Source organism: Musca domestica, unplaced genomic scaffold (genome assembly GCF_030504385.1).
Source record: "Musca domestica strain aabys unplaced genomic scaffold, Musca_domestica.polishedcontigs.V.1.1 1, whole genome shotgun sequence".
In the NCBI taxonomy this organism is placed as follows: domain Eukaryota; kingdom Metazoa; phylum Arthropoda; class Insecta; order Diptera; family Muscidae; genus Musca; species Musca domestica.
Genome location: NW_026712114.1, coordinates 22,224,515 through 22,235,361, shown reverse-complemented (window position 1 = coordinate 22,235,361; position 10,847 = coordinate 22,224,515).

The window sequence follows — 10,847 nt, the reverse complement described above, 5'->3', positions numbered from 1 at the left end:
GTGCAATAAATGCGACCTGAACTTTGTTTACAAAAATATATGGACAGACAGACGGACGGACATACATAAATCGACTCAGAATGTGATTCTATGCAGATCATCAAAAGGAACTATGGATATATCTCGTTTCCTTTTGCCTGTTACAAATGCACAAAGACATAATACCCTGACCAACTTGTGGTGTAGGGTATAATGAGGTAGGCTTTCAAATGGTCAGCCGGTTAAGTTGAGATTCGCCAGGATAAAAACCAATTTCGGTTTGTGGACGTATTCGATTGAAATCTTAAACCCTTAACGTTCTATGAAAATCCCGAATACCAAATTAAAGGCAATTCCGTTGCGAAATGTAATTAAAGCCTCGCCATTCCTGAAATACCAAAAAAGCTATAACAGCCCACGTTATTTGACATAAAGCGTCAAAATTTAGCAGAACGATTTGTATTGTGTCTAGGACGGTTGGTATTGAAAATGAGATATATCGGTCCACGTATTGGTATAGTCCCCATATAACGGTACCTCCCGATATTCGGTATTTTGATGATTTTAGCGACATTATTCACCGGAATTGTTTCAAATTTGGCATCTGAAGTTCGTAACGGATACTACATCCTAAGACAGAAAAGTGTCTGTGCAGGTTCACGTCTTCGTATATCCCCCATATAACTGTACCTCCCGATATTCGGCATTTTGATGATTTTTGGCACATTTTTTCACAGATTTGTCTAAAAATTGGTATTTGTTAGTCATAATGGGTCCTAGTTCGTGTGGCAGAATATTGTATGTTTAGATCCACGTTTTGGTATAGCCCCCATATAACGGTACCTCCCGATATTTAGTATTTTGATGATTTTTGCCACACTTTTTCATGGATTTGTCTAAAAATTGGTATTTACTGGTCATAATGGGTTCTGGCTCCGTTGGCGAAACATTGTATGTGCAGGTCCACGTTTTTGTATATCCCTATATAGCGGTAAAGAGAGATCCCGCTCGTGAGCAATTTTCACTATCGAGTAAAAAAGACCACATCTGTGCTCTGATTTTAATATCGTCCTAAATGTCGCCACCTCAAGGCATCGGCTATGGAGCAATTCAAATACAAGTACAATCGCTAAATAGAGTCTGTTTAATCTTGTTAAACTTTGCCTGTTGTTATATCGAACTTGAACTCTCGAACGCTTAAAATTTAGTGAGATGTGAGTGATTTATAGTTTTTTCCCTATGCTCACATATTAAATAACATTTCTCTGATATCCCAAATTGTGACCTGTGAGATAAACGTCGTTCTGTAAAACAAGCTGTCCGACTATCTCGTTGCCCAGTTTATAACATTTACACTGTAGAAACACAGATTAAGCAGCTACGACCAAACCTGAATCGCATTACCATTTTATAACTTGCCATTAAACCAACAAAAAAAAGCAAAGTCGGAGATAACCAAGGACTACATTCAATTTTGTTCCATTTAAACAGAATTTTTATGGCCAACATTTGCTTTTAATGCCATGTGGTCCTACTACTACTACAACTTCCTTCCTTCCTCTGGCACGGCACACATCACATTTACAATGGCAATAATATTGGTTGAAGATTGAATTGATTGATTGCTGCGTTGGTTGGTTGGTCGGTCGGTTAATCATATCAAATGGAAATTATGGCAGTTGGTAAACAGGCGAGTATCTCCATGTGTATATATATGCAAAGGATTCCCACACATTGTGTTTCAAGGATATCGGGCTTGTTTGCTTGGCTCGGAAAACAGCAAAAAATTATGCATGAATATTTGCGGAGATAAACATATATTGGCATATTATACCCAAGTAATTTTCATTATTGCAATAAAATTGGCAAACACTTTATTGTGTTGGTGTGGATCTGTAGCTGTAGCTGTATCCAGATCCATGTTCATTTGCTAGTGTAATAGCAAAAGGTTGTAAAAACAAACAAACAATAATCATTGTAATATTTTGTAATGGCAATGGTAATGTGTTTTCGTTACTAGATTACAAAGTAAATATTGATATTGTTATTATTGCTAGAGTTTACTGCATTAAACAAATGATAATCATAGCAATGGAATACTAGCTATAATCAAAATAATATTTGTTGGGATGTAAATAAATAGAAGAAATTTTGCAAAAAAGTAATGTACATGAAATATGCAATCAATTTCTAAGGATAGGAATTAGGCAGTGGACTATATTTTAGATATCCATACCTTTCTAATAAAGCCAAAATCGATAGGAAAAAAATTAAAACTTCTAAAATATTGGAGATCAGTATTTATGGGAATATATCTCATCTTCTCGGAGACACAGAGCACAAACACGAGGTGCATATCCCCTTAAAAAATATGGTGACTTTTATTTCCAAAGGGATGTGAAAATGAGTTATGTTGGCCACAAAGGAGGAGAGTAAAGTCAGCTCAAAATCAAGCAAATTTATATTCTTACCTAGTACCTGCCAACCCTTTCGTTTTTATACCCTCCACCATACTATGAAGGGTATATTAACTTTGTCATTCCGTTTGTAACTCCTCGAAATACTCATGTCAGACCCAACAAAGTATAAATATTCTTGATCAGCGTAAAATTCTGTCTGTTGTGATCACGCTATATTTCGAACGAATTGATATACAAGGCTAACATTTTGCACACATGTTTATTTTTTCAGTAGGCAGGTTAAGTTCGTAAATGGGCCATGTAGGTCCACGTTTTCATATAGCTCCCATATAACGGTACCTCCCTATATTCGACATTTTGATGATTTTAGCTACATTATTCACCGTTTATTTCAAGTTCCGAATTTGAATTTGGTAATGACTTATGACAAACAATGCCTGTGTGGGTTCACGTCGTATAGGCACCAATATAACGGCTATATTCGGTATTTTTAAAATTTTAACTAAATTTTTTTCAGGATTTTATTTCCAAATTCGTTCCAAATGGTGGAGGATATTCTTTAACTGCTTTTTAACTTGTTCATCTTACCGTTGTTATACCCTCAGCCATATGGCTAGTTATACCCTCAGCCATATATTGCTAGAGAGGGTTTATATCATTTTATATGGCCAAAACGTGCCTAGTCGAAATAACGGTTTTAGACAATAGGTATCCTTGGACCAATTCCGTTTCAAGACATTTGGAGTCGATCTAGCGATGTCCGTCCGTCCGTCCATCCGTCTGTATCTCTGGCTGGCAGATGCGCACGATAACTCTCGAAGGGAGTATCCGATTTGGTGCAAACTTGGTACATCGTAATATTTTTGACAAACTTAGATCGAGTTCGGATATAGGCAATATCGGTTCACTCCTTCTAGTGCTTCCTCCACAAAAGATCGAAATTTTCAAAAAATATATTTTTTGCACAGAAATAAATTTTCTGAACAGAAGATTTGGCTCCAACTTTGAAAATTCTAACACTTGCGTCAGTGATAGGTAAGGTGCAAAAATTGACAGTATCGGTCCACTCCATCAAGTACCTCCCCCACAAATGTGATGTAAGAGTCTGATTGTCTTCAAATTTCACACATCCCAATATATATATTAACCCAAGGTCTGGTGTTGAAATGGACAATATCGGTTTACTCTTTCTGGTACCTCCCCACAAAAGGTCGAAAATTCCAAAAAAAATATATTTTTTGCACAGGAAGTAAAAAGATAATCCGATATTGGTCCAACTTTGCAAATACTAGTATTTGCGTCAGTGATAGGTCAGGTGCAAATATGGTCAGTATCGGTCCACTCCATCAAGTACCTCCCCCATAAATTTTGAATAATTACAACTCTTATAAAATGTGATATAAGAGTCCGATTATCTTCAAATTTCACACATCACAATATTTTTATTAACCCAAGGTCTGGGTTACGCGAAACCCACGAAACGCGAAATTAACATCCGATTCCATTCATCTTGGTACTTTTCAATATTTCTATTAACACTAGATCTATTATAAAGATGGTAGAGATCGGATCATTTCTTCTGGTACCTCCCCCACATAGGGTTGACGATTTTTCAAAAACAAAACGCTCAAAGAAAGCGACTCTCTTCAAATTTCACACACAAAAAGATAAAAGCAAGATCTGTTAGGAAGATGATATATATCTACTAATCTTTTCTGGTACCTCATCCACAAAGGATCACAATTTCCAACACTCATATTTGTCATAACTTGAGAAACAATTCGTCGATTCTTTACAACTTTCTATATCTAAATATTTCTCTTAACCAGAAATCTGGAATTTATGATTTCGCATAAAATTGGATATAAATGTTTGATTTCCTTCAAATTTGACACATACCAATATTTTTATCTGTATTAGATGAAGTATGAAATTGGAATACTTCGGTCCGCTATATCACACATAGTTCCACATTTTCCAAACATTTGCACATATCTCATATAAAGTACTGGAAGTAGTCGATATAGTCCATATCTGGCACATTGTAATATTTTTTATCAGTCTTAGGTCAGATACGAGTTGGTTAATATTGGCCAACTTCTTCGGAACCTCCCCCATAAAGGGTCAACAATTTAAATAATCATAACTCAAGGCTGGGGGTATACATCTTTCGGCTGATGTCGATTGATATTTTAACTTGTTTACACTTTGCAACAGACAATCTGGGGCGCCAAACTTATTTTTAGGACCCATATCCCTATAAATAAGTTTGGCGCCCCAGATCCTCAACCCTCAAATATTTTCCGTATACATAAAAACAATTAAGATAGACCTTTTTAATCTGATACTGGGTTATGGGTTATATGTAGAATAATTTGCACAAAATCGAGGTCATGTCGGTCCACGTCTTGGTATAGCCCCAAATATAACGGTACCTCCCTATATTCGGTATTTTGATAATTTTCGACACATTTTTTCATGAATTTGTCTAAAAATTGGTATTTGTTGGACATAATGGGATCTAGCTCCGGTGGCGAAACTTTACATGTATAGTTCCACGTTTTGCTGGTGCCCCCATATAACGATACCTCCCGATATTCGGTATTTTGATGATTTTGTCTGAAAATTGGTATTTGTAGGTCATAATGGATCCTAGTTCGTGCGCCGAAACATTTTATGCAAAGGTCTACGCTTTGGTATAGCCTCTATATAACGGTATCTCGTGATATTCGGTATTTTGATGGTTTTTGCCACATTTTATCACGGATTTGTCTAAAAGTTGGAATTTGTTGGTCATAATGAATTCTAGCTCCGTTGGTGAAATATTGTTTGTATAGGTCCTCGTTTTTGTATAGCCTTATATAGCGGTACCTCTCGATATTCGGTATTTTGATGATTGTTTCCACATTTTCCCACGAATGTGTCTAAAAATTGGTATTTGTGGGTCTTGTGGGTCGAACTTAATGTTTTTTTACTATTTATTTTTGATATCTAAGGGGGTGTGAAACCTCTTTGCAGAAAATTAGCAATTTCAGTTTCTGGAGTAGCGCCTTCAAATAATGGTATCTCATGATTTTACCTATTTCCAGGGTCTTGAACCCATTATCCAATCGATTTGTCTAAAAAAAAAAATGTATTCAGGCTACTTTGGGTGGAAAACCTTCTTATATTTTGGTGTATTCCCCACATAACCTTAACCTTCTCTAGGGATGGAAATTTTCAAACGGAAACGAGGTGGTATTAGTTCAGGGTAGAAAAACTCCAAAAGCTTTCCAATTAATCAAAGGCCAAATATGGGTGAAACTAAAGAATTTAGATTTAAGAGTCGTTGTGATCTATGTTTCAAAGGCCTGTAGTGGATATCTACTTTCAGTTTCTTCCTCTTTTTGTCCTACAATATGAGTGTAAGGCCACATAACTTTCAGTTCATTGCTTTAATATATTAAATCAATATTTAACTTAATTTAAACACACATTATCCCTTATTAATTTAATTTCCATGTTTTTCAAAGCAACAAAAACCTCCAGTAAACAAAAATGTTGTATATTAAATAAAATGTAAATATTTACAAAAGAAAAAAAAAAACAAGAAAAAAATAGAGCAATTTATTCCTAACAAAAACCTAGTGTAAACCAATGAAAAACTAAACAAAGAAAAAAATAAATAATGCTTCATGTAAAGGTGCCAATTTTTTTACAAACAGAAAGACACACACACTCACTCACGCATTTCCTGCATACATCTAAACCCAAAAAGGATGAACAAAATTCATTAACAAAAAAGAAATAACTTTGTAATTGGTTAATTAATAAACAATATGCCCACAGACTACCACTACTACTACCATTAGAGAATGCCAATGGCTAATTAAACAGCTAATGAAAGCAAAGCGACAAAAATTGATTATAAACAAACTTAAAAATGATAGATAAACTAAATACACAAACAACAACAGCAACAACAACAAAAATAACGACAATCGTAAGCAATACCATCATTCGTACATTTAATCCCAAAACTAAACAAACAACAAAAACCAAAACATTGAATATAACCATGAATAAATAAATAACGAAATATTTATCCAAGAGGACACATAATGTTTAGTTACTAAAATCAATATGCAATATAATAAATACAATGTTGTTTAGAATATCAATAATAATAATAATTTAAATGAAACCAAAAAAAAAATAAATAAATAAAATAAAAACTATTTAGTAAATGTACATAAAAATTAGAGATAACAAACAAATAACAACAACTGCTAGTACTGAATTAAAATTGAAATCAAGCAAAAACTGAAATATAAACTCAAAAGCTCACTCACACACAAACAAACATATACAGGGTAAGATAAAAAACAACTGCAACAAAGTCAAATGCCATAATTTGTACATTTTCATACCCTTCACCATAGTATGGAGGCTATATTAAGATTGTCATTTCGTTTGTAACACCCCGAAATAAACATTTTAGACCCCACGAAGTATAAAACCGACATAGAATTTTATACTGATCAAGAATATATCAGCATAAAATTCGATGTCGATTTAGCGATGTCCGTCCGTCTGTGGAAATCACTCTAGCTTTCGAAAGAATTGAAGTAGATTAATAAAATTTTACTCAAATGAATATCATGTCTGAAGGACTTTTGGTATTGAACTACAGAAAATTGTCTGTGCAGGTCCACGTCTTCGTATAGCCCCCATATAGCGTTACCTCCCGATATTCGGTATTTTGATTTTATCGACATTATAACCGATTTTATTTTAAGTTTCGCATTTGAATATTGTAATGGCTTATGACAAATGTTACCAACGCAGGTTCTTGTCGTTATTTTCGGTTTTTTAAGATTCGGTATTTTTAAGATTTGAACAGAAGTTTTAACGGATTTTATTGTTTTTGAGAATTATCAAATTCGTCCCAAATGGTAGAGGGTATTCAAACTTCGGACCGGCTGCCCTTACAGCTTTTTTACTTGTTTAATATTTAAGGGGGTGTGAAACCTCTTTGCCGAAAATTTTCCATTTCAGTTTCTGGAGTACCGCCCTCATATAATGGTACCTCATGATTTTACCTAATTCCAGGGTCTTGAACCCATTTTCCAATCGATTTGGCTAAAAAAAATGTATTCAGGCTACTTTGGGTGGAAAACCTTTTCTGGGGATGGAAATTTTCAAACAGAATCGAGGTGGTATTAGTTCAAGGTAGCAAAACTCCTATGGCTTTTCAATCCTCAGGATATATAACGACATTATTCACCGGAATTGTTTCAAATTTGGTATTTGAAGTTCGTAATATATACTACAGCCTAAGACAGAAAATTGCATGTGCAGGTCCACGTCTTCGTATAGTTCCCATATAACGGTACCTCCCGATATTCGGTATGATGATTTTAGGTCCATTGTTACAGATTTTTTTTTTAAGTTTCGCATTTGAATATTGTAATGGCTTATGACAAATATTACCTATGCAGGTCCATGTCGTCGTATAGACCCTAAAAGCTACATTCGGCATTTTTAAGATTTTAACATAATTTTTAACGGATTTTATTGTTTTTGAGAATTGCCAAACTCCTTCCAAACGGTGGAGGGTATTCAAAGTTCGGCCCTGCCGCACTTTCAGCGTTTTTACCTTTTTTAAATGCTATTGAATGAAAGCTATAAATGTTGGAAATAGCATCAAATTTTAGAATAAATTTAGATTTGTTCGAATTGGTCACCTTTGGCACGAATTATGGCCTTCAAACGGCCAATGAAACTGTTCCATGCTGCCCGAATGTTGCTCTGCAGTATTTTGGCCCATTCCCGGCGAAGCGCTTGCCTGAGGTGATCTGCACTTTGGTATTTTTTAGTGCCAACCTTGCTTTCCAAAATGCTCCAGACACAATAGTTCAACGGATTGGTATCCGGAGATTTTGGTGGTGATTGTGCACTGGAAATGAAGCGAGGAACCTCATTTTGTAACCATTCTTTGGTTCTTTGGTTGCTGAGTCCTGTTTGAATGTCCAATGAGGCCAAAATGTTTGCGTGTCCAAGGCTTTAATACACCCTCCAGAATATTTTCGCGATAATATTCGGCATTTATTTTAATGTCGCAGACGATTAATACGAGCGGAGAGCGACCATCGGCTCTTATGACGACCCACGCCATCACCATGACCGGAGCTTGAGTTCTGGTGGCCAACCGAAGGTCCACATTTTCAGCTGACCTCTTTGGCAAGTAACCACGATAATTTTGTTTGTTTAGAAACTGCTGGACAACGAATATTTTCTCATCGGGAAAAACCAAATTCGGCAGTTCACCACTTTTAGCCAAGCGAAGCAACTCTTTATCTCTTTTGAGTCTATTTCCTTTCTGTTTCGATGGAAGTTCTTGCACTTTTTGTAATTTCAATGGCTTTACCCGAGCTCATTTTTCAATATTTGCAGAGTGGAATATTGCGGTATGTTCAGCTTACGAGACATTTTTCGGCCATTGCGACGCTGGTTTCGATCAAGTTGCTTCTTTATTTTTCGAACCATTTCTGCTGCTGTTGATGTTTTCTTCCCTCTACTTCTTTGACGTGTGGTTACGCTACCAGTATCACGGTAACGAGCGATGTTACGAGACACAAAAATTTATTCACATTTAAATGCTGGAGTGCTCTAACGATAGCCATCTGTGGTTTTCCAGCCAAATATAAAGAAATCACACTATCACGCTTGAATTCCATCACGAATAACCGTTTTTCTGGAAAATTCTAACCAGAATGCTTTTGTACGCTTGTAAACAATATAATGAACTGTCACTGGAATAATTGTAATAGCTGTCCGACGAGTGGCTTAGAAATGCCAGCAGTCTGAAGTTGATTGCAGTTTTTTCATCTCACCCTGTGTATTAACCCTAATTTATTTATATAACAAGAGGCTTGGCCTACATATTTGAAAACAAAAACATTTGTAACAACAACAAAAATATACATGTCAACATCAACAACAAATAGTAAAACAAAATTAAATAAATTATTATCGGAATTTTTTTTTTTTTTTCATATGAAACGGAAACAATTTGGGATATTTGTGTTCACATAATTTTCCAGTAATCAAAATATTTGTTTTTTGAAATGATATTACAACAAATAAATGAAAACAATTTGCAATTATTTCATATTCGGTTCAAGTGACTTAAGTTAATTTAATTTTGAAATATTATTTTATTACAATCAACAGTGTATTCGAATGCAATTTGGATTTGCCAAACAATTGTGAATTTGGGGCGAAAATTACAGGTTCGTCTAAACACACAAATTGTGAAAAAGGTTGTGACTTTTGAAGGCACAGGGTTGCTGATATGTTTACAAAATAAAGGATGCTGTACATAACGGTTGCAATTTGAACTAGGTTTTATTTGAGAGTGAAAAAATTCATTTCTGCAAGTCATTTGTGGTGTAAAAATATTAAATCCAATCGAAATAGACATTTAAAATTGCACCAAATCTCGCAATACTAAATTTTGTCATTCTCATCGAAGTAATCATTTAACACCCATCGAAGTATATTTACTTTGTAGTACTCTAATCCGATTTAGCAATGTCCGTCCGTCTATCCATCTGTCTGTTCTAATCACACTATTATTTGCCAGGGTATTGAGATGGAGTGCTGAAATTTTGGACCCATTAGTTTTTGGTCTGAACTTAGATCAAGTTTAAACATGTGCAATATCGGGGAACCTTTCCGTATGGCTTCATGTAACGGCACCCCCTCATTTTAAGCATTTCGACGACTTCTGGGACATTTTCAACGGAATTTTCTGATCGTTTTTCCCAATTTTTTCAATGAAATTTGTTTGTCTGTCCGTCTGTGGAAATCACTCTAGCTTCTGAACAAAATAAAGTGGGTTGATAAAATTTAACTCAGATGTATGTTTGTTCTACTGGACTTTTGGTATGGAAAATAGACTATCCACGTCCACGATTTAGTATAGCCCCCATATAACTGTATCTACATATTTATGGTTTTTTTGGCTGCTTTAGTCACAATTTTAACCCAAATTTGAAGCATATATTCCCATTATGTAAGAAACATCCTCGCGTTAGAATTTTCAATTAAGGTCTATGCTTTTATTTAGTCCGAATAGTTATCCAAATATTCGTTATTTTGATGATTTGTGTCGCACTTTTCAACGAAAATGTTTTAAATTTGCAATTTTAAGTTCTTAATGGGTACTACATCCAATAACAGAAAACGTCAGATATAGGTCCACGTCTTGGTATAGCCCCCATATAACGCTACCTCGCTATATTCGGTATTATGATGATTTTAGCGACATTATTCACCGGAATTGTTTCAAGTTTCGTAGTTGAATATCGTAATGGCCTATGATGAAAATTGTATCGTGTTCGTACATGCCTATTATAACGGTAACTCCCTACATTCGGTATTTTTATGATTTTAGCATATTTT